The following is a 23499-nucleotide window of genomic DNA, read 5'->3' as shown; positions in this document are numbered from 1 at the left end:
AATTGTCTTTTGTTTCCCTTTGCTTGTTTTTATTGGCAGGCTTCTAATTTTTTCATTGGAAAACTGTCAACATTTGTTAATGTAATATTTGAAGCAAACATATAAATAAGAAGTTTGAATAAATGGGCTTAGTAATTATTATTTTTCTTTGGGAGTTTAATTAGAAGTTTATAGCTGAGTTTATACTGGCTATCTGTCTGTAACAGTAGAAATCCAAATAAGGATTATTTTCTTTCTTCGGTAATTTTGAATATTCACAACGACTCTCTGGTATCCTGATGAGAGATTTCTTTCCCTGTTCCCGCTGATTTTGAGGACAGTTGCTACTTTGTCCTGAGGACTGCTGGATCCTTGAATCAAAGCTGTACAGTAAGTTCCTTTGGACTATCTAAATGTGAGTGAGTTTTGTTGGGTGGCAACCTAGAGGGTTCTAGCGGGGTGTCTAGTTTGCCAGTTATCAGGGTGTTCACGTTAGCACAGTAGAGGGTAACTCTGTGTGGGCATCCAGAGCTGACTGCAAGAACGTTTTTGACTAAAAACCAAAACGCAGCCTAAATCATCAGAGATCTGCCTTTTACTTCTGTGCACTTACAGGTCTCAGACACTTCTTAATCTGCTGACACATGGATGTGCTTTCTTACATTTCTCTCTTCAGAGAGACACGTACTCTTCTTTTTCTTTCTGTTGCTGTGCAATTGGTTTAATTTTTCTACAAGCTTTATGTCACGCTTTGTCTTTTTTATTGCATTTCAGTAGGCTCTCACCCTTCCTTAATGACTTCAGGAGAACTAGCAAAAGTTTTCTGTCTTTTATAAATGATGGAACTTAGATGTCGTTGCCTCAGCCTCCTTGGTCTCTGGATAATATTTGTACTTCCTGGTAAACATTATTTTTTTTTTAATTGTAGAAGCAAATATGTTGCATACTTAATGTTTATTAATCCAAAATAAGGGAGCAGAATGGAAAATGAAAATAGAAATACGGAAACCTACCCATAGAAGCCTTGCAGAGAATTTACTTATTCACATTTGTGCCTTAGTTTTTCATTTATATGTAGTCTGACTATTCCACAGAAAGAGGCTGATTATTTACTGTTGAAGTTCCCTGAACTTTTGAGATGGAGGACTTGATGTAAATCCAAAGTGTGTGAGCTGGAGAAGGTGGAGTTGTAAATGGCAGATTAAAACTGAAGATAAATCAGTTGCAGTTGAAGTACATTACAATAAGAGGGCAGTGTATATCCTTTTTCCAGAATGGACAATGCCTTTATTTCTGCACCTGCCTCCTTAATCTAATTGTCTTTCTTCCTAGAAATAAAGTAGTAAAGCAAGTGTCAAAATATTGCTTATAGCATACCTGTGCAGCAAACCTCTATTATTTCTACTGTAGCATAAGGCATCTCTAGCCTCTTGGAACTGCACCTCACTCTCAATGGTTACAGATATTTAAGGAACATGTTTCTATCTTGGCTGAGATACAGCTTCAGTGAATTTGCCTACCCTTGGAATTGAGGATATGGATTTAGCACTTGCATAGCTAGCAACCTGGCACATACTCATAAATCAGGTCATTTTCCATTCAAATGTTAATATTTGCACCAGCAATTCATGTGCAGATGGAGGTATAAATTGTACCCCAAAAATAAAGCCTAGCATTTGAAAATGTGCATTTTAAATGCAAGCAATTATTCTTTACCGTATCCCATCTATCACTGGTCATATACAGGAAAAAAAGGAGAAAAAAATAAAGGGTAAGGGCACTGCAAATTTTTTTAGATCATTCTGAATACTGCAGCAAACAGGTTTAAGTGAACAAGGTAAAAATCTATAATTCTTCGGAGTATTAATATGGTTAGATGCTACTCATGCTCAAACTCTAGATGAAGTTTAGAGCATTTTTTTTACAGAATAATCTTTTTCTGGCTTTTAGAATTGTCTATTCTGTAATATACAATTAGTCTATCTTCTTGGCTTCTTTATTCAGTTTTTGGGAACATACCCAGCACAGATTTAGACATCTGTGTGATTTTTATACAGTGAATATTTCTACTGAAGCCAAAGGGAAATACTAGCATTTTATAAAATAAGGCATATGCATCAACCCCTGCAAGTCTGTGATCTTGATCCCTGAGATGATTTCCAGCTTCAGCTGGATCATTGGTCTCAGCCTGGTCTTTTGCCTTCTATATTTCCCAAATGACTTCCCGTGAATATATTAGGTTTGTTATTTGTGTTATAAACAACTCTGCTGGCTGTTCTCTATCACTGCATTCATAATATAATAGTATTTATTCCAGGGCTCCTTGTCAACATCAGGAATCATGTGCTATCACATCAGAAAGATGACAGATTGTCAGGGGTTTTGCATTGTCATCTTAACCCTGCCACAGATAACGGCTACGGAATTGTGCTCAGCTCCACAGCTGAATCTCTGCAGCTCCATTGTACCTGTGGAGGGCTTCAGCATCTGGGTTTGAGATCAGATGGGCACTACCACAGAGTGTTAATAATCTTATGCATGATGACACAAACACGTATGTACTTTCATCTACGTGCACACAGGCTTCTTCAGTTTGTGTAAAGCTTCAGAGAAGCACGTTATATTAAATAAGTTGATACAGGATGGTTGATTGTCCAGGCTTACGCTGCAGTGACCGCATTTAACAGTTGTTTTATTGGGAGAAAAACTTTGACACCTTATTTATTCATAAGTAAGTTAGAAGCTTCTGTAAGAACCTTCTGGGAAGCTACCTCTGTTTAAAACATGGAGACTGAAGATACCAGGAACATCTTTCCAACAAGTGTGACCTCAACATACTGTGAGAGCGCCGTAAGGTTGTAGTTACATTTGTCAAATACATAAAGGCTATTTGAATTCTCTGGGACCATTATACTTCCATGAATAACAGTTGAAACCAGTGTTTCTCAAACATTTAAAATCAGAGGACCAGCTACATTTTGAAAAGTATATTCCAAAAGGTCAAAGAGCTGCAGGTGATGTTGGCATGTTGACACAGTACTTTCTATTCATAAGCTAAAACTTAAATGTGTCCATTTGTTGCTTGAATTTTTTCCCATTATTTTTCCTTGCTTGTTTGTGGGATTTAGGAAGGGGGGGGAAGAAAAGCTGCTGTTTCTTACCTAAAATACAAACCAAAGCCATACAAGCCAGGCAAGGGATTTGTTTCCCCCTGTTCTGGGATGAACAGTAATGTGTTTTCGGTCTGAGCTGCATTAGGAACCAGATTCTGTGACTCACCAAGTGTCCTCAAATTCTGTTGACAGCAAAGAGAGTTTAGATCTCCCTGCACCTTCCTGTATCCAACCCTAGATTTTTAAGACTCTTTGCAGACCCCAGTATATCCCTCTGTTTGATGACTGCTCCTAATAACTTATAGTACCTGCTACAAGTTTTTAGCAAGTGAGTGAAAGCACTAGAGACTGAAAAAGGATGCTTAAAATCCACCTGTCTTACAGGAATCGTATCCTTTCAGGTGTGAGATAAATGGCAGTTGCAGTGAAACCTTCACAAAAGCTGCAGCTTAATGAGAATCCATCAGGCAGAGCTGCTTACTAACATACAGCTCAAGCCTTTCAAGGAGAAAGGTGGGAATAGACTGCGTAACAGCCATGGTATCAGCCTGTGTCTGGTGGAAGATAAAAAAAGAAAGCCTGAGCACAAGCTTTCTCAGGCTCCACAAGTAAGAAGGCCAACATGCTGGCAGGAAAAATACAACTTGTTCTAATGATTTTGTTCACAAAACCTATTCAGTTAATTTAGCACTGCAAAGAGCTTGCAGCAGCAAGAAAAACAAGCACAGAATGCTTTGAGAATTGTTATTTTACTGAGGCAAAGGCTTTAAGGTTGGATCCTGGTCTTGCTAGAAAAAATAGGCCAGTGTAGCATAATCTGCTTGATATTCTCCATATACTTCAGAAGAATTAAATATTGTTTTCTTGAGAGGGAAAAATCATAATAGCAAAAAAAAAAAAAAAAAAAAACATTTTCATGTAGCAACAATAGCTAAGGATGCAAGCTGATAGACAAATTTCTGCTTTGAATCAATCTTTGTGAAAATGTGTTCAACATTGATATCAGAAAACTTCCTCGATGAAGGCTTTTATTGCTCGGTTCTTCCATCTACTAAGTCATAATCATGATATGCATAATATTTGAAAGTTATAATTGAAAATGTCTTTGGATCATCACTGGTGGCAAAATTTGAGAGCTATCAGATTAATTTAATAATGCCTATAAGGAAGGCATGAAACTACATTAGAGACAATGCTGTGATTACCTCCCTTCCCTTCCCTACAAAAAAGATAAACATTTTTCTGAGTTTCTTTCATGGTAGATTAGGAAATAAATCATCACACATGCTAAATATTTAAGAATGGGACTAAATTAGATCTCTGAAACAGAAGAGGCAAAATACTGTATGGCCAATAGCAGATGTTTTTAAAATTTGGTTTCTTGAAACAAGATAAATGGATAAATGAGTGTGCTTCTTAAGCTTGTTATGCATCTTACTACATTTCCCTTCTGGTAATCTTGGGCTACGATTTTTGAAAATCGGTAGTAATTTGGGCTGTGTCCACTACTTGTGTTTTCAAGCTGAGACATCTCAAAAAACTGATTTAAAAAAAAAAAAAAAAAAAAAAAAATCAGACTATGTGTGATGACTATGGGTTTGTTCTCAACTACTTTTCTCTTCTACTTTTATCTTTCCAGAGAACCCATTCAAAACATATTCCTATGTCAGACAGGGGATCTCTTAAGAAGCTTATTGTCTGATCATGCCTGTAGGACCGCTTCCACCTACCACTCTTCCCCATCTTCCTCCTCTTCCAATTTTTACTGCTTTTTCTGTCTCACGTTGTCTAAAGAAACTAAACTGCTTCTGAAACGTCCCAAATGAGGCCTTCAGACTTGTACATTATTTTGGAATTTACAGACTCAAAATAACGGACTGAAGGGCAAAACCTTCCTAACGGGATGAAGTCCAATGCAAGACTTCTTGCCTTTCTTACATACAGTTTGAAAAGTGATTGAAGATGGTATTCAGCATGGGTATTTCCTCACAGATTTAATAATCTGACAGTTAGTTTTCCTTTTTTTTTTTTTTTTTTTTTTTTTTTTTTTTTTTTTTTTTTTTTTTTTTTTTCTGTAAGCTATCTCCTTTGCTGTAATCTTTTCCAGGCTCAGGTAACCTAACTGTACCCCTGTCTTACCAAAGTCAGTAAATTTGAAAGTCGCTGATTAGCTAGTTTTTTTTGTGGTGTTTTTTTTTTTTCTTTTAAATGAAAAATTAATGATTTCTATCGCTCAGCAGAGCACTATCCTTGAAGCATATCTGCTTTTCAGTGTTTTAAACTGCCTAGGGAAGCCCCACAGAAGTTTGATTTGAGTTCTCAGACCACATGCTTCAGTCAGCAGGAGCTCTTCAACAGTTTTTTTTTCCTAAGATACACACCTAGCTATCTGGGACTGTTTGAAGGTACTAGGCAGGGCAACATGACACTCCAACTGGTCAGATTCAGGAAGGATTTTATCTTATATTCTAGCATGTTTAATGCATGTCTGTGGTCTCTGGTAGGCAATCACTTGGATCTTACAGAGCTATCAGCCATTTGGGGGTCCAGCTCTCCTTTTATAATTCTCCCGGCCACTCTTGCTGAAAATGAATACAGCACAAAAGGCAACTGTAGATATTGTTCAGCAGGTATCAACAACCTTTCCTAGCTAATCCTTCCTCTGAGCTAAGCCATAAAAACTCAATCTCCACTTTAACCTTTTCCTTTACAGGAATACAATAGGCTAAATTGTATTATTTTGTCCTTGTGCTGTGTAGTGCTGGTAACTTCTGTCAAAGGGCACCCACAAAAATGTTCCTCCTTAGCTTGTAATAAATCCTTTGTCCCCAGGATGCATGTATTTGCAGACAAGGCAAGAGAACAGGAAAGACTTTAGAATGTCTATCCTATCCTTTCCATTCACCTTTAAACAGAAATTTTGCCTGATATTAAGATGCAGCCCTGGAGACAAAATCTATAAATGTGCTGGGAGGGAGGAATTTGTACATGGTTTTGAAAAGTATGCAGAAAGAAACTGAATGATGTTGACCTAAAACTGCTCCCTCTAAGACTAGGATTTTTATTGTTGAATTCAGTTATTGAGTTAAACTGAAACCAAATCTTTTGAAAATCTGGCTTAGAATTTCATTCCATGATGTGGATTTAGCTGGACTATTGACTTCAGAGAACTGTGTCGTGGATTCTTCCTCCTTCCAGAATACATGCTTCAAATGACTTACAGTCCAAAGACAAGTAAAAAATATTTATTAAAAGCCCTGATGTAGTCATCAGTAAAAATTATTGGGTTTCCTTTATGCAGCTATCGTTCTGACAGAGCTCTTAGGTGAGACAGCTAAAAGCTGCCCAGCGTGCCAGGGCCATCCACATCCACGAGTGTAGGCTCAGGGATACAGCGGGGCTTGTCCCACACACAACTCGGAGCACACTTCAGCAGACGAGGGATGTACCAGTGTGGCCACCTTTGCGTGGAGGCTCTTTGGGGTCCATTTTACTCAGCAGCATAGAGGGTCCAAGACAATGTGCCTTCTGTATTCTCCTTCAGTTCTGATTGATGGTAGGAAGGTATGAGGATTGTTTGCCAGTCGCTGTTTCAGGAGCACACACAGAGATTTAAAGCCTTTCTTTACACTTCTATTTTGAAATATCATGGCCCTCATAGCATTTTTTTTTTTTCCCCCTAGATTCACATCGCAGAACCAAGAATAGAACCCATGTCTGCTGAACCATGGAATAAAATTTATATCCATTTGAAGGCCTAATATAACAAGGTCATGAGAGTCCCCTGAGATATTTTGAGTGTATCCTCCAATCACAGTGAAATTAATAGATGACTGTTGAATGACTTGGACAAAGTGACTGGGCTTGCTGGAACCACAGACATGGCTTGAAGGATGGGGAAATTCACAGCTGGTATGAATAAGTTTTTCTAGCCAAGGAGAAAAGATGACAGTTGAAAGATTTGTCTTTATAAGCATGACATATAATTTCAATAAAAATATTGGTGTCTCAGTTGGGTGAGATGAAAGGGTCAGAATAATTCAACTAACGCCCTTCTTTTGCCTCCAGTTACCATCGTGCTATTGACCATGCAAACTTAAGGTTATATTATATATATATTATTTATTGGTAAGTCATCCCAGGTGTCCCTGATGCTTTAAAACAAAATCAAGACAAGCATTCCTGTCCATGAGAATTTATAATGCATATTAATTATATTTTCTAGTAACAGATTAATGAAATCATAGTGGAAAGGTTAGCACAGTATAGAGAAATGGTTGTTTTATACGCAGGCAGATGTGCTAGATGTTAGGGAGCACAAGTGTTACAGATAAGTATAATGCAAAGAATGCCCAGATTTTGATTGCTATTAGCCTGTAATCAATCGGATAAATTTCCTATGAAATATTTGTGTATTTGAGTGAGATTCCCCTAACATGTGACATTTTCTGAAGAGCACCCAGGTTCCTATTCAGTAGATTACAAACATTTTACGGAGCCATCACTTTATTCGAAAACATATGCACTAGAAATACGAAAATGTTGGAGAAAAATTGCTTCTTGAACTAATTTTGCAGCCTGCTTAACAGTATAGGGTGCTCTATGGTAGCATACTGCTGTATGAGATGCAGTCATTCTGCTTTCCAACTCTGTCTTGTAATTCTGGCCCGCTTCTCTGTAGATCTTTTTATTTAAGAGTACAAGGCAGTGGAAACACTGCTCCAAGCAAAAGACCTTGACGGAACTACTCTTGTTTTTCTCAACTCAAATGTGCGGTTAACGTGTGAAGACTATTGTACGAAGGTTAAATAATCTCCAGCAATTGTTACACTTGGATTTTCTTATGCTATTTTTGTAATGGCTGTGCTAATCTTTTTCATATTTATATTGAAGACATTTGTCTTTATTCTATATTTTTCGTGGGCTTTGTCCTTTTTAATAATTAAGAATTTGATGAAGAAATAGTATTCTCAAGCTAACTGATAATCTAAGCAGTTTGGGCCTAAAATATAAACTGAAGCTCGCAGGCACTTTTCAGCTTTTTTGTACACGCTGTTTAATCTTAAATCTCCAAATTACAGAAGACCTCATCACAGAACACCCTTAACAGAGTAAATCAATTTTATACAGTAGCGAAAAATCTACACAACGTGTTGAATTAGGATATTTGCCGCTGCTAAAAACTTGCTCATGAATCTGGCACCTTGGTCTTGATAAATCTGAGGCCTCCAGTATTTCCATTGTAGTCTGAGTTACTTCTTTTGTCTTAAAATGTTACAAGTAAATGTCTTGGCACTCAACAAAGAAGGGAATTTATAAAATCAAAACCCCTAGAATATAATTATCTCAAAATATTTCTACTTCTAATAATGATTTTCACAAAGATTTATAGTTTTCTGGTACAATAACTACAGGAGTTGAACAGGAAAGAATAAGAAGTATACAAATGATACCCCAAAATTTTGAAGGAAACCGCTTAAAGTTATAGAGTGAATATTAGTAATAATGCAGATAGAGAAGTATTTCCAATATGAAAATGAGAGACAGGACTAAAAAACAACATCCAATTCAACTTTTTACTATGATAGTAATCTGGAAAAGTTCAGATCTGGGTCTTGACACAAATTTCTCAGCTTTGACCCCTTCTAATTAAAATGTCATGTCACGTAACTGAGGCTGACAATGGAGTATGTCTGGTTTGAACTCTCTGAGCTCTGGTCCCTTCTCATACTGAATGCTCTAAGTGGATTCCACCTAATTGTTCAGAAAATATCTCTGAACTATACACTGTGTAACCTTCTTGTGGCTCTTTTGTAGGAGGGAACAAGGGAAGCCACAAAGACAAGCTCCAAGTTCTCTGAACACTGCAGAGCTGCTGCTTCATGAGGACCTACAGATTGTGCAGGTCAGGGTACGTGGGGGCAGATGGTGGCTCGATGTTCAGAATGAACCTCTGTGTGCAGAATGAGACCATGAAATTGGTTCAGCATTACTGCCTGACTCGGTCACAGCCCAAAATTATCCCCCTTCACCCCAGTCTCTTTGTGTAGTCACTACTATGAAGCTTTTGTGTTCTGGCTTTGTGATAAACACGGGAGCAAATTCTGATACAGTGGAAGGGGCTAATTTCACCCATATCTGTGCTAGTGGGGATTTTTTACCGTTTCTATAATAAACACAAATATATGCCTATGCACTCACACATGTATATTTTAATTAATTCCCACTCCTGAGTTTAATTACATGCTATTCTATCTGCAGATAGTGGCTTATAATGCAACGATAAATTGATACTTTGTCAGGGTACCCAAACATCTTTAGGAAATTGTAAATCAATTGGCACACAATATGAGATTTTATGACTCAGCCATTCTACCAGATTATAAAGTGAACAATACGTATACCTCTCTCTAGACTGGAGTATGCTAATGATTAACTGAGAATATTTTCTGAGTGATTTGTTACATTAAAAAGCACTAAAATTACTTATGCCAATAAGTATGTTATAGTTAAACTCTATATATTATTTAAACAGTTTGGTTACTGCTAGCATGATTTATAAATTCAATATAAAACTGCTCAGATTTTTCACTGGTTATATTATTAGTCTCTTGATAAAAATTTCTTGCTTTTCTTCCATCTCAAGGGAACTTAATTTAAATATGAATAATGGGGGGAAAAAAGCCCACTTCCAGAAATTTAAACTAATCATGCCTTTTAAGGCAGAGAAACCTTGGATTGAATTTTGGAGTTAGTATAAAAGAATGAAATGGTTACAAATTGTCTTATAACTTGATGTGTGATAAAATGTGTTGGGTGCCGCATTTGTTTTTAAAAGTTGGATGTGTAGCTCGGTAAAATATGTTTAGGAAGATGCTCATAGTTGATAATTAGTAGAAAAGGTATAAATTGACAAACCGTGGAGGGACAAAAAGTCTTTAAGTTATTTGCAATATTTTCCAGTCACAGATTCCAGTGATACTGAATCGAAAGTAAGTGCAAATAGGTGATGGTGAGAAAGTAGAATCATGATTTTTTGAACAGCTGAAGGTTTTGGGGACATTTTATTGTGGGGAAATAGTTCAAGCCCATCATTGTAGCATTATGTTAACTTATGTACTGTCTTACAGATAATAGTGCATTTAAAATTTAAGGTAATATGTCATCCAGCTCTGTCTTTTCTTGGGCAAAGTCTCCTTATCCTCAGATGTTCTGCCTGAAAGGACTTCAGGATCTTAAGGCAAACAGCCCTTGGTTCAAGTGGAGCACAGCCTGCTGTAACTCAGTATTACTATCAGCATCATTGATGAGTCAAAACTTTTTGATACAATGAAGTTATTTGACCTTTGGAACTAATTGGATTATTGACAGTCCTAACTGGACTCAGGGGTACTAATGCATAATGATCTGTCACAACTGTTCAATTTTTTCAGTAAGATGCGGTCCTGATGTTTGGGAGGTCTTGGAGAGTAGGTGTCAAGCCACCATCAACAGAAGTTGTCTTCTGATTTCTATAAGTTTGAGCCTACTATGTACCATCCATCACCCTGAGTGACAGGGTTCTCCAAGGGTCACCAAGGTAGCTAAAATCCAGCTGGATTTAAGGAAGGAGGGATATTAGTCCAGCCTAGTTTCTATGCTTGATTCTATACTAGTCTGTGTCCAAAAAAGCAGTATTAAGCATATCCTACAGCTGACTTTGCTTTTCATATGAGGTGTATAGATCTTTATACCCAATAGCAGAACATCTTTACTTTTGCACATCCTGATTTCCTTTGATCTTTAGCATCACCATTTCTATAGCTTTAACGTAGTAAATTGAATTGCTGGGATTTTCCGTAGGTCAACTTGAGATACATCCTTCCCAAGAGGAAAAAATGTTTTGCTGAAATCCGATTTATTTGGTTGTTTTGCTGTTGCTTAAATCCGGCATGTTATACAAGCAAAGAAGAGTCTGATTGGTGGTCCCATGTGTGGATGCACTAAAGCAAATGTCAATAGTGGTTTAAAGAACGTGCAAGAAAATACCCAATGGGTTAATTAGGAAAGTTCCATAGCCGGATTCAAATTAGGCTCAATGGGTCATGGAGAAATAGTTTTTATTTGTCCAGAACCAGAAGTGAGATTCAAATCTTGATTTTGAGTTTCAAGTAAGTTTTCAGGCTGCAAACAAATGACACATTCTGAATAATTTAGGAAGGTCACTGTTCTGATGGTTGCCTTGAATTTCCTCTGCAGTTCTGCTGTCTGCTACACTGACTTGAGTTTACAAACGTTATTGGCACTTTGGCAGCATAAGTTTCTTTATTTCCTCCCCCTCCAGGATGTCTCATGCTTTTGTGAAGGTTTGGCACACGTCCGCTGTCCAACAATCACAGATGTTACCCATGTATTTCCACTGCTGGGTAAGACAGTCCCTCGGGATGAGAACCTGGGTGTTTCTGAAGATTTAGCTGCTACTGCAAAAGTTGTATTATTCCTTGCTCAGGGTTGGAAATTCGATATCCTGTCTTTCCTTTCTTTTGCCTTCATTTCCTTATTTCCAAAGGACGTGGGAATTGTTAGGGGAATGCCTGATGAATGAAAATTCATAATCACTATTAAGAAGCCTACTGTATATGCAAATTCAAAAATGACAACATATCTTCTGGTATAATTAACTGCTATTATTTGTGCTACTATGGATAAGGTTGTGTCAGCTCTCTTATCCAGTAAACTTTTTTTTGTGGAGCTTAAACCCCAGGAAATCGATCAATTTATGATGAAGCTCTGGCTCTATACATTCAGGAAAGGACTGAATGCTTCATGAAATTTCATCTAAAAGACATTCAGTGATTTTTCATTAGAAGAAGGTAAAAAATATGATTAAAAGAATACAATAAATATAATAAAATAATATTCTTTTCTTTTAGTTTCTCTAACAGAAAAATGTCTGTTCCTCTTAAAAATAAAGTATTTAGCTATTATTTTTTTAACAGGCATTAGTACATTGCAAAAGACTGACGTAAATGATTGTGACACTGTAGGTCATAGAGTTATTGTATGTACAGAGAAAATATTCTGTCACCCATTCCAGTGTTTTTCCTTAGACATTGATGCCACTGAATGCTAAATCCAAACATTAGCCTGTTGCTGTCGCTTCATTCCTGCAGCCTCAGAATCTGTAATCTCTAGCTGCATTTTCTGATTATAAATCATGTCATTTAATCTTGAATAACTGAACAGTAAAGTCAGTGTTCTTCATTAGCATACAACAGATCTTGTGATGACGATGATTTGTGCAGCAGTGCTTTCAGATGAGCTATTGAGGATCCCTGTTGAGATCCCATCAGAGGGAATTACTTTTATTTAAGACCATAATTCAACACCTGCTCCTCTCACCTAAAATTTCTCTGTACAGGAAAATAAAAATGTGCTCGGGTGGTCCAGGATCATGATGTTTCCCAGCAGAGGGTCACATTCCTGCCCCCCCATCTTTGATTACTGTACCATAACATGTGTTGAATTTCTTGGGTTTTGCTTTCAAAAGTTGTTGTGATATGTGACAAAAAGCATCTCTTCTGTTTGCCCTCAGCACACGTGTTACCCTCCTTTGATAAGGCTGTGCCTTCATCAAGCAGGGCACTCTGAAAGCAGGAGATCCCCTGGGAGTCGCAGACGCTGAGCAGGGACAGGTGACTCCAGCCTGACAGACGCGGAGGGAGGGGAGGTTGGCCCAAGTTACAGCACCCGTGTTCATGGTGATGGAAGGAGAAGTGTCCTAGAGACCAGATGGGACCAAGCACACTTTTCTGAATCCAGGTCTTGAAGTGAGAGTTTCTCTACATGGACACAGCTGGTAGGGAGATTACTGCTTATCAACTCTTTCCATCTCTCTTCCAGTTTACTTTTTAGTTTTCTCTGTTTAAGAAGTGCAACCATCCCAGTTTGCATTCTAAAACCAAACAGGCTTTGGTTTGCAAACAATGAGGAAAAGATATGGATCCACCTCAAACTCTGGCTGACTTTGGGAAGTAGCAATGGCAGGATTGCTTCGGGAACTGTAAACAAAGTCAGTGTGATTTGGATAATCAGGAAGAATGGCACTCAGAATTTTTAAAAAATATTTTCTGCTGATATATTTTTCATTCAAAAATTATTATCTTGTCTGGCTTCAAACATTCTGTGGGCCGCTAAGGATTCTGTTGTGACACTTGGCAAAGAGTAAAGAATCTATGTTCATGGAAGGAGTTGGAACAATTAAATACATTTTTAAGTGTATTTATTTCTTACCAAAATAATTTTAAGCTGCTTTTCTTGACACTTACATGGACTTCACTCCCTCACCTTCTCACAAAAAGACATGTCTTACAGCCTTTATAATAAAACATAGATCGATGATGTTTTCAGAAGAACCGAAACTTTGTCAGTTGATGTGTCACTGTAGAAGATGCCATTTCAGATGTGATTAAATAAGGGAGTCAAACATGCTACAGTAGATTAAGCTTGAGCCAGTCTTTGGGGATTTGTTGAGTGATAGTGAAAAAGAATTTAGCAAATCACTTTGGGATTCAGGATGTCAGCGATTCTACATGATGTTTTGGGCTGTTTTCATTAATTGCTTTGTGCACTTGTGGTCCTTTTTCTTTTTGAAGCTTGTTATATTTATAAAGTAACGTAGCAAACAGACTGTATTAGTGCCTGATTAGTGGAAATAAATAACCATATGTTTGTGAGCAGTCCTTTGGCTACTTGCCATGTCCAAATTATTGTGAACAAGCAATGCTTTGCAAGCTATTGCGTGGTCCCTGCTCTAAATGACTCAGATTAATTTGACCACTTAGTGCATGGCTTTTGATAAAATAGAGTAATATGGGAATTAAAAATATAGTAATAGTAATTTTTTTTCTTGCTTTAATTATTGACTTCAGATCCCTAAGTTTTAATTTGGGAGAATCCCTGTTTTGACTTTTCTTTTAAATTTTCTCCATTCTTTTCAAACACTAAAAAATTATTGACTATAATTTTAGTGGGTAAAGTTAAATATTAGTAGGAATAGCCATTGGACTAGAGAGGGATGGGGGTGGGGAGAAATCAATAAATAATTTCAATTTTTTCTCTTGAATTCATCAAAGCTGGGTAAATGACAATAAAGTTAATAGACAATAAAAAGGAGAAATATTTGGCCCAGGAAATTTTCATTATGGTTTAGATTTCCATGGATGTATCTTCCTAGTTAATCCAAATTGCATAGGCGGTAGCCTGTTTTAGTGATGAAGTAATAAATTATCTTTGTCAGCCAAACTGATCCTCAGAGCTTTAATTTTGGGGTTAAACTTGGGGCCAGGAGTCATCACGTAATAGCTCAACAAGTTCAATAGTTGAAATCAGAGTAAGCCAACTTGTAAACTGTGTATATACAATTATAACTTAGTTTCTGGTTGGTAAAATGACCTGAAATGAAATAGATCCATGATTTATTTCTCTAGGGAAGAAAATAGGTTAGACCATTATCGCACATATAGAAGCATAGATCTGGTTTTGAAGATTTTTATAAAGTCCACAAGCATATACAGATGACTCCATGGACTCAACAACATGATTTTATGGGGATGCTGAGTTGTTGATTGTTCACTCTTCTTGATTAAAAAAGGCCAGTCTTTGTGTTTGCAAACTTTTTAGTTTGCATCTAATAAGTCCTTATATTTGGCATAACAATTCAACTACAACGGACCCTAAATACAAAAAAAAATGTAGAAAAAAAATATGCGTCGCCTGCATTTACAATGTTTACAAGCCTATAAAATCCGTTTCATCCTATCTTCTAATGTCATTAATGCATAAAGCTTAGAAGAAGCAGTAACAGCAGCAGGTTCTCCTGCATTCACCTTGAACTTCTTTTAGTCTGATTTTGAGTCTGAATCTGCCATCAGAGCTTCATCTGTAATTTACACGTGCAGTGTTCTTAAGGCTATCAGCACCTATTTATGTCTGCAAATCCTCAGCTGAGGTATGCCTGTGGAGAGCAAACAGTCACTTGCATTTGCATATTTCCAAACTTTGGGAGGGAATGATAATTTCTATTTTACAAGTGAATAAAAAGATGCAACATAGTATGTTGCTAAGGCCACATGTTGACAGATCTAAGAACTGAGATCCCCTGAGCCCTGTTAGTTCACCAAGTGGCCATCCTTTCTTTCCAATAACTTTCTGCTATTTTGAGCGTATAGATCAGGCAGCACTTTACAAGCCCTGTGTTTGAGTGCTCTACCCTTAGTATTAGCAGCCATGTGTCTCAGCTCCCGACGTCATCATTCCCAAGGGTGTGCTACATGATCCGCCTGAGGCCGTAATTGCACAAATTATGATACCATGACGTATCAGGGCAACAGGCAATAGCTGGAATTAGTGTGTAATAAGGCGCTGATGCTTCCTATCTGTTGGATGAGGACCAGTCTTCAGGGTGAGCAGGATAGGGTTTTCTATCTAGATTTCACGGATCCCGTTTATCACATCTCAAGTGAGAGGCGTCACACCTGTGTTTCAGACCTGCAACTTCAGCCCCAGTAAATAACTTCGGTGGAAACTCAGCAGTCCAGCTTTTCCTGTCAGTTCTTTGAAATTTTTTTGTTTGGTGAAGCAGCTTTAATTTTTTTAGCTGAAGTCCAAGTCATTAATGATGAAATCTTCTACAGAAGTGTAACAGGTTTTTGGGTACTCTTCTCTGATTAATACCCAAGACTTTGTTCCAACAGCAAGTGTTACTCCTTTCTTCCTTCTTTGAAAGACCTGGAAGAGAGCAACATGCATCTCTGTTCCCTCTACATTGGACTCTATCCTAATTTAAATCTCTGCTGATGCCAGTTCTATAGCGAGTCTCAAGGAATGCAGCACACTGAACTAAGCATATCATTGTGCGTCCCTGCTCCAGTGCAATGAGTAAGAGTGTTCCATTTGCAGTGGAAAATAATTTAAAACTGTTCATTCAAAATGCATAGTCATACAAATTCTACTTGTTCTGCAAGCCCTATAAACCCAGATGCAGGTCTCTCACTGCTGGCTGGTTTACTGAGATCCCCAACATTTTTTATATCCTACAAAATGAATGCGGTTTGTCAGCTCAAGCTCATGATTCTCCAGAAGCAGGCCACCAGGTCACCTGCGCTGAAAACCAGACATGTCTTCATGCTTTTTGGTAATGTTGATGAAGCCTGAGTCAGAAGATTTGTGTCCAGAAAATCTTTGGAAGCTGGCATGATTTGTTTTTAAGTTGTTCTACAAAGGGGTTTTTTTTGTGTATGGTTTTTCTCTGCCATTATGCTTTAAAAATGTCCAGTACAATATTCTTTATGGATGTATATCTCCTCCCAAAACACTGTGTCTGGAACATTGGTGGGATTAGACCTCCAGTAATTGCAGATTTCAACATGGCTGTAACTATTTACTGAGCAGGGGAAACGATATAAAAATGAGATCTCTAGAATGATGCCTGACTTCATTCCGCTGTTATTAAGTGAAGGTTCATTTTTACAGAATGGTTTGTTCAATTTTACTCCATATTAGATGAGATCAATGAAAGAATATGATATTTGACTAAAAGTGACATCTGGAGTTGTACAGTTGTGTTTGCTTTTCTTAGCAAACGGACCTTTCCAAAGACTTTGATCCTTTTCTTGTATCCACAGACTTTGAGGAGTCAGTGCCTCTGAGGTACTTCAAAGTATAACCTGGTGACATTATGGTTTAATAAATATATAGTTTTCCACTTTCACCGCCACTGACAGAATACTCTTTTCAGATTTCCTTTACCTAACTTTTAGTATGCCTTTCAGCACTGAACTGGCCTGTAGCTGCTCCCATAACAAGAAAATTTGTTCTCCTAATTCTAGCCACAGTGTCTCTCAGGCATCAATTCATCACTTAAATTTGTCGTAAGTGCATTAAATAGAACACTGAAATTGTTCTTGTCAAATAATCTCCAAGAAGTATAGAATATGACTCTGCTACATCCTTGGATTCTGCTCTGACATTTTACACTGTCAAAATAAAGCAGACGTTACCCTCCTCCCCAGTAAAAATTCTTTAAGCCATTAAATTACATTATCATTTATACATATTTTTATCTGCTATATTTGCATGGCTATAGTTACGGATCTGTCAGTATTTTCACTATAAACCCCCATTTCCATGGATTTAGACAGTAACTCTGCCTTAATAATTTGCTCCAGGCTAAAGCTTAAAATGCAAAGTCTCAGGCTGAGAATAGTATTTTTTTTTTCTCCATTTCAAAAAGCAAATCACTTTGCCTGGTCTTAAATATGGGAACTGCAGTTGTGCCTGCAGGGAAGAGCTCCCTGGCGGGGGCTGTGGAGGTGTCCTCCCAGGCAGAGGATGGGCCTGCTCAACCGTACCCTAAACAACGGGGTATTAAGAGGTTTGAGCAAGAGAAATCTGTCCTAACCCTCATAAAAAATAAAGGGGTGTCCATGGAATAGCCCCAAGATTGACTGCAGCATGCAAAGATGTATACCAAATAAATTTAAATTAGGTGGTTGGATAGTAATAGCGGTAGCAATAGCTCTGACAATGTAGAACTCAGCACAGGTTTTTTGGGTGAGGGTTTTGTGGTTTTTTTTTTTTTTTCAAGTGTTCCCAGTTAGCTTTTGCTGCAACTGCTAAAACTTGGCTGTACTTTGGTATTTAAGTGGAAGCAATCCCCATCTCTTGCCAGCTGCCATGGTAACAGAGTCTTGCCCTACTATTGGAAAATCAGTATTATCACCCCAAAATTATGAGAGTGCCTTTGAAATGATGAGATTTGGGGTGTCTCTTTAAAAATTTGGAGGGGCTGGCCTTCAGTCATTTCAAGCTTATTTTGAAAACATGCTTTCAGTCTTTTTGCTTTGTGAGAAGCTGGTTTTATTTATTGTTATAATTAATAAATGAAGTCTGGACTAATCAGATGATCCTAGGAGCCGTGACTTTAACAAAGATGTAAAAAATATTGCAGGGCTTGAAGTAAAATTGTAAGTTGGCACAGATAATTTAAATGCTTTCTGATGCTTTGCACATACTTGTTTTTTAATTTCTCTCCCTCGCCCCATTTTCTCTCTCTTACAAAGTGCCATAGACACAAGAGCCTAAATTTTACTTCATCACCAAAGAAATCAGATGGAGGGTGAATAAATTGATCATAAAAAGAGAAAGTAGACATTATTTGCCTGATAATTTCTGGTAATCAGCAATAATGAGAACAGAAATAGAGAAAGTTCTTGCTAATTACATCATTTTTTTTTGTGTGCAAAATGTTAATGTTTTCATGAGAGGCAGCAACCATTCAGAAAAAGAAAAGGGTGCGTTTTCGTAGAATATTTGTTGCAGGTGGCTATTGTTTCAAGAGGTTTCTTTCTTTGCATGTGTCATGTTAATTATTTAAAATGAGCTACTGTGATATCTAACTGATCTTGAACTGCAGAGATTTCTGGAAAAAATATTTTTGCTGTGAAGTTTAAAAAATGGGAATGAAGGTAATGAAATAACTGTGAGAAATAAGGAAATAAGATTAGAATTGACCTTGCTGCTATGAAGACTCCTCTCAGCTCTTGTGGAGAGGGAGGGGAGAAATCAAATATGTTAACCTTATTCTCTTTTTTCCCTTGCCTGCAGAAGGCCTCTTGGCACATACATCACATCTAATCTTATTTCTCTTGCTTGTATATATTGCATTAACCTCAGTTTGCATTTGGCTTGTTTTCTGCCTTTAAAAAATGATGTGTGGGGAGCTGTACCTTCCATTTGGCAGTCTCCAGTGATTTGGATCTTAATTTTCACCAACAAATAATTTGGTTGGAGGGCAGGTCAAGTGGCCTCCAGGCTAACTTAAAATTGGTTTTGAAAATACACCATATGCATCTGTTGACAAAGGGGCCTGTCAGTACCCTGGCTAAGCATCAGGGGAGTCAGGCAGCAGCCTTCTCCAGATCCTGGGATGGCACCTGCAGCGGCTGGTACGAATTAGCTTCCAGGTTAGCTTGAGCCATAGCACCATATATCGTGCCTTGACGCTCTGCAGAGCACAAAAATATTGTTTGAGGGATACACTGATTTTAGAGCTGCGCTGTGGCCGGCAGAGACGTTGCACTTTTCAAGTCGGTGCAGTGGCAGTTGTTTGGGAAGTGGCTCATTGCAGCCATTTAGACACATCACGGGTAGCTCATCCTGTCTCTGTAGTCACTGCTGCTGTTGAATAATTAGTTAGTTCTCTGGGTTTTGGTTGTGAATTCTGTCTAAAGATAGAGTCCTATGGAAAATGTTCTGTGATCTGTGCTGAATGCTATCTGCCTGCTTGTACAATGACGTGGGGGGAAGGAATTGCACTTACCTCTGAAGGCTGGTGCAAAGCACACACCTGTGCTTGACGTAGCTGATCAGCCAGGAAGTGTGCAAGGTATGTACGTTGAAGAGTCTTTTTACTATGCAAATGTTTGGAGAAAGACCAAAACCCAAACCAAAATTAAGCTATGTGATGCCATTTAACATCAAAATCAAGTGTTGCTACAAGGAGCAGGAAAGATGCTTGCTCAATCCTACTAAATCCTATTAAAGTAATAACCTGCAGATGTACCACCAGGATAACAGAAGAGCCAAGAGTTTAGTACTGTCCCAAAGAGAGCGCTATCCAAGGAAAAGACTGTTGTGAGCTTTCTGAATTTCAGTGGAAATCTCATGAATGTTGTTCCTTGGAGTTCCCATGCTCAAGTGAATACACCTCTCTGACAACTGGGAAGATGTGAATGATCTCAGTCTTCTCTGTACCTCCCTTATCTATTATGTGCATCCTGAAGTTGAGTGCTTTGGCAGTAGGAACAGATTTTGTCTTACTATTTGCAGCATTGCTGCTTCTTGGCAAGGGCTCAGTTACTTAGAAAAGGATCTTTGATCTAGAAAAAGTGTGTGCATGTGTTTCATAGAATCACAGAACGGTTTGGGCTGGAAGAGACCTTAAAGATCTTCTAGTTCCAACCTCCTTGCCCTGGGCAGGGACACCTCCCACTAGCCCAGGTTGCCCAAAGCCCCGTCCAACCTGGCCTTGAACCTTTCCAGGCAGGGGGCAGCCACAGCTGCTCTGGGAAACCTGTGCCAGGGCCTCACCCCCCTCACAGGGAAGAATTTATTTCTTATAGATAATCTAAATCTGCCCTCTTCCAGTTTAGAATCATTACCCCTCATTCTATCCCTACATTCCCTGATCAAGAGTCCTTCCCCACCTATGCTCTTACCCCCTTGAAGGCCTGGAAGGCCACTCTAAGGTCTCCCCAGAGCCTTCTCTTCTCCAGCTGAACCCCCCCAACTCTCTCAGCCTGTCCTCACAGGGGTGCTCCAGCAGGCACTTGAGCAGGTCCATGTCCTTCCGATGGTGCCCCCAGAGCTGGACCCAGCCCTGCAGGGGGGTCTCACAGAGAGGAGCAGAGAGGGAGAATACCCCCCCCTCACCCTGCTGCCCACCCTGCTCTGGGTGCAGCCCAGCACACGGTTGGCTTTCTGGGCTGCAAGCACACATTGCTGGCTCACAGGCAGTTTTCCATTCACTAACACCCCCAAGTCCTTCTCCTCAGGGCTGCTCTCCATCCACTCCTCGCCCAGCCTGGATTTGTGCTGGGGATTGCCCTGACCCATGGGCAGGACCTTGCCCTTGGCCTTGCTGAACTCCATGAAGTTTGCCCATCCCACCTCTCCAGCCTGTCCAGGTCCCTCTGGATGGCACATCCCTTCCCTCAGCGTGTCACCGCCCCACACAGCTCGGTGTCGTCAGTGAACTTGCTGAGGGTGCCTCGATCCCACTGGCCATGTCACCAACAAAGATGTTAAACAGCGCCAGTCCCAACCCCAACCCCTGAGGAACGTCACTCGTCACTGCTCTCCACTGGGACATTGAGCCGTGACCACAACTCTCTGAGTGTGACCATCCAGCCAATTCCTGACCCACCGAGTGGTCCATCCATCAGATCCATGGCTCTCCAATTTAGGGACAAGGGTGTCGTGCAGGACTGTTAAATGCTTTGCACAAGCCCGGGTAGATGACACCAGTTGCTCTTCCCTTTTCCACCAACGCTATAACCCCGTTGTAGAAGGCCACCAAATTTGTCAGGCAGGATTTGCCCTTAGGAAGCCAGGTTGGCTCTATATGTGTGTGTGTGTATTCAATGTGTATATATATATACACACTAATATATGCACATGCATTCAAGATAAAAACATTCCAAAAGCAGAGTTGATCGAGAGTCAACAATATAGCTGTCATAGAAATATTTGTGGTTTGGTCTAAGAAATGGCATTATATTGCATTTGTGGTGGAGAAACCAGAGAAAACATATTTATGTTATTGTATGTGTATTTAAAACCAGAAAACCATGCAAATTGATATCTCCATTTCCTTCTGCATTGTTTAAATGATATTAAATGCAAATTTCAAGCCAGCAAAGTATCAGAAACAAATCAACATTTTTTTCCTCAGTATTTGTAGCATATTTACAAAGTTTACAAACATTCCTAAACCATGAAAACATTGAGGCATATTCTTTTACATATAGGAATACATGGCTAGTTTATCTTGAAGTGATGAAAGGGAGATCTTCCCACGTCATTTTTTAGATATTTAATTAAGAATTCTATGTGATTTCCTCAATGTTATGTACATAAGGGCTTCCGTTGAGGCCAGTTATTACCGTGATAGTTGTCTTCCTGAAAAGAAAAAATAAACCTGCTACATCACCCCCACTGCAAAAACTGTAAGGTTGAACTCTTGATTTTCATACCTGCTGAGGTAATGGTATTTCAGAGTGCTTCTACTTTCCTAAGTGTTGCATATTGATTAAGTTACTCAATATTTGACAACATGAAGCTTCTTTTCCCAAGATATTTGTGAGAGAAAATCTATGTTTTTCCATTTACAATGAAAAGTCTTAAACACAGCTCACTGTTTATGTGTCTTCCTAATGATAAGGTGTGCAACCAGCTCCGGGTGACTGAGCACTATGGTATGTTGTTTCTTGACACTCAACAATTGCTATCAAGTAAAGAATCTAGCCATTGGATAACCAATCATTTAATTAATGTTTCTCCTGAAAGGATACCCAGATTTCTCTTTAAAAAGCGATTTCAACCTAGATAAAATTAAGATAAAATGAATTCTTTATAATAGGTTTGTGTACAAAAAAGTATTTTCTTGTGTTTCTTGTTTTGTAATTTCTCCACTTTTCAGTCTGAATAGGTTCTTTGCTTCCCGTCCCCCCCACAATTGTGCAAGAATTTAGTGGTCTTGAAGTAAATCTATCAGTCAGTGCTGATTATAAAAATCTGTAGGGTTGCATATTTCTATATTTCTGTATTTCTTTTAAGAATTTACAGAAATACAACTAATGATTATCATAATTTTATGAAGGATAGAAAGTCCTCTGTCAGAGTTAGTCTGGCTACTGGGGTGAAAACTATACGATCTAACTGTATATGAACAGTTGCAGTAACTCGTAAATTATAAATGAATGCTATGATTCTGCATTCTGTAGCAGTCAGGTGCTGCATATGATTGTTTCATCCATTTTTACCTATTCTCTGACAAAATACGAGATTGAGTTTCAGTATAACCACTCTTTTAGCTTTATTTTATAGATATGTCTAGTAGATATTAACTGGTTTCAACTCCTTTACACTACATATGATAACTCTTAAAGGAAGAGCAGACTTATCCTCTTGTTTCTTTAAATAACTTTCTTGAATATTCTTCTGAGAAACATCAAAACTGTCTCCAGTTAAAGGTGGCAGCGTACATACCTGCTACATCTTTTTGGGTTTTAGCCAGTCCTTTTCTTTCAAAGCTGTCTGAGAAAACATGTGGCCTTCTGCAAAGCCTTCACACAGAGACATAACGTTCGTTTTATATTAGCGATACAGTAATGTCTGCAGATGTCTGAAAGGGCAGGATGGGAAGCCTATTTGCACCTTCTCAAGAAGGGAAAAATGCACTATGAATTAAATTCAGTAGCCGTAAATTTTTTGCATGCATGTGCATGCATTCTTACATAGCGGTGACTTCATTAGCTAATCATCAAAGAGAGCTGTGACTCATGCTCTGGTAGTATCTAGCTGCATTGCAGATACACATATTAAGTAAGACTTAATTCATATTTAATTGGCAATTAGGAAGGAAAGTTTTGAAGAAGTTGATTTCCACTTTTTGTACCTTCTGGGCAATACTAGACTGTTAACCTCTAGTGACAGTTAATGTAAAGTAGGTTGAAATAGCAGAACAGGAAATGTATAGGGAATGAACTTTGGATGATTTGAAATAACTCATTTCTTCTACCTCTTCTGTCATATGTGCACATACTCTTCTGTAAAAAAAAAAAAAAAAAAAAAAAAAAAAAAAAAA

General features: G+C 38.4%; 1 long non-coding RNA gene across 1 annotated transcript in view; it reads left to right on the top strand.

Annotated features, from left to right (window-relative positions):
- Positions 1-245: 245 nt before the first annotated feature.
- Positions 246-23499, top strand: part of LOC113487599 — a 101419-nt gene continuing 78165 nt past the window's right edge. Inside the window, exon 1 of the long non-coding RNA XR_003399819.1 lies at positions 246-369. This is a non-coding gene — a long non-coding RNA (uncharacterized LOC113487599). The remainder of the gene's footprint in view (positions 370-23499) is intronic.

This window comes from Athene cunicularia (genome assembly GCF_003259725.1).
Source record: "Athene cunicularia isolate RWA chromosome 20 unlocalized genomic scaffold, athCun1 chr20_part1, whole genome shotgun sequence".
NCBI lineage: Eukaryota > Metazoa > Chordata > Aves > Strigiformes > Strigidae > Athene > Athene cunicularia.
This window is presented reverse-complemented; position numbering and strand designations above follow the sequence as displayed.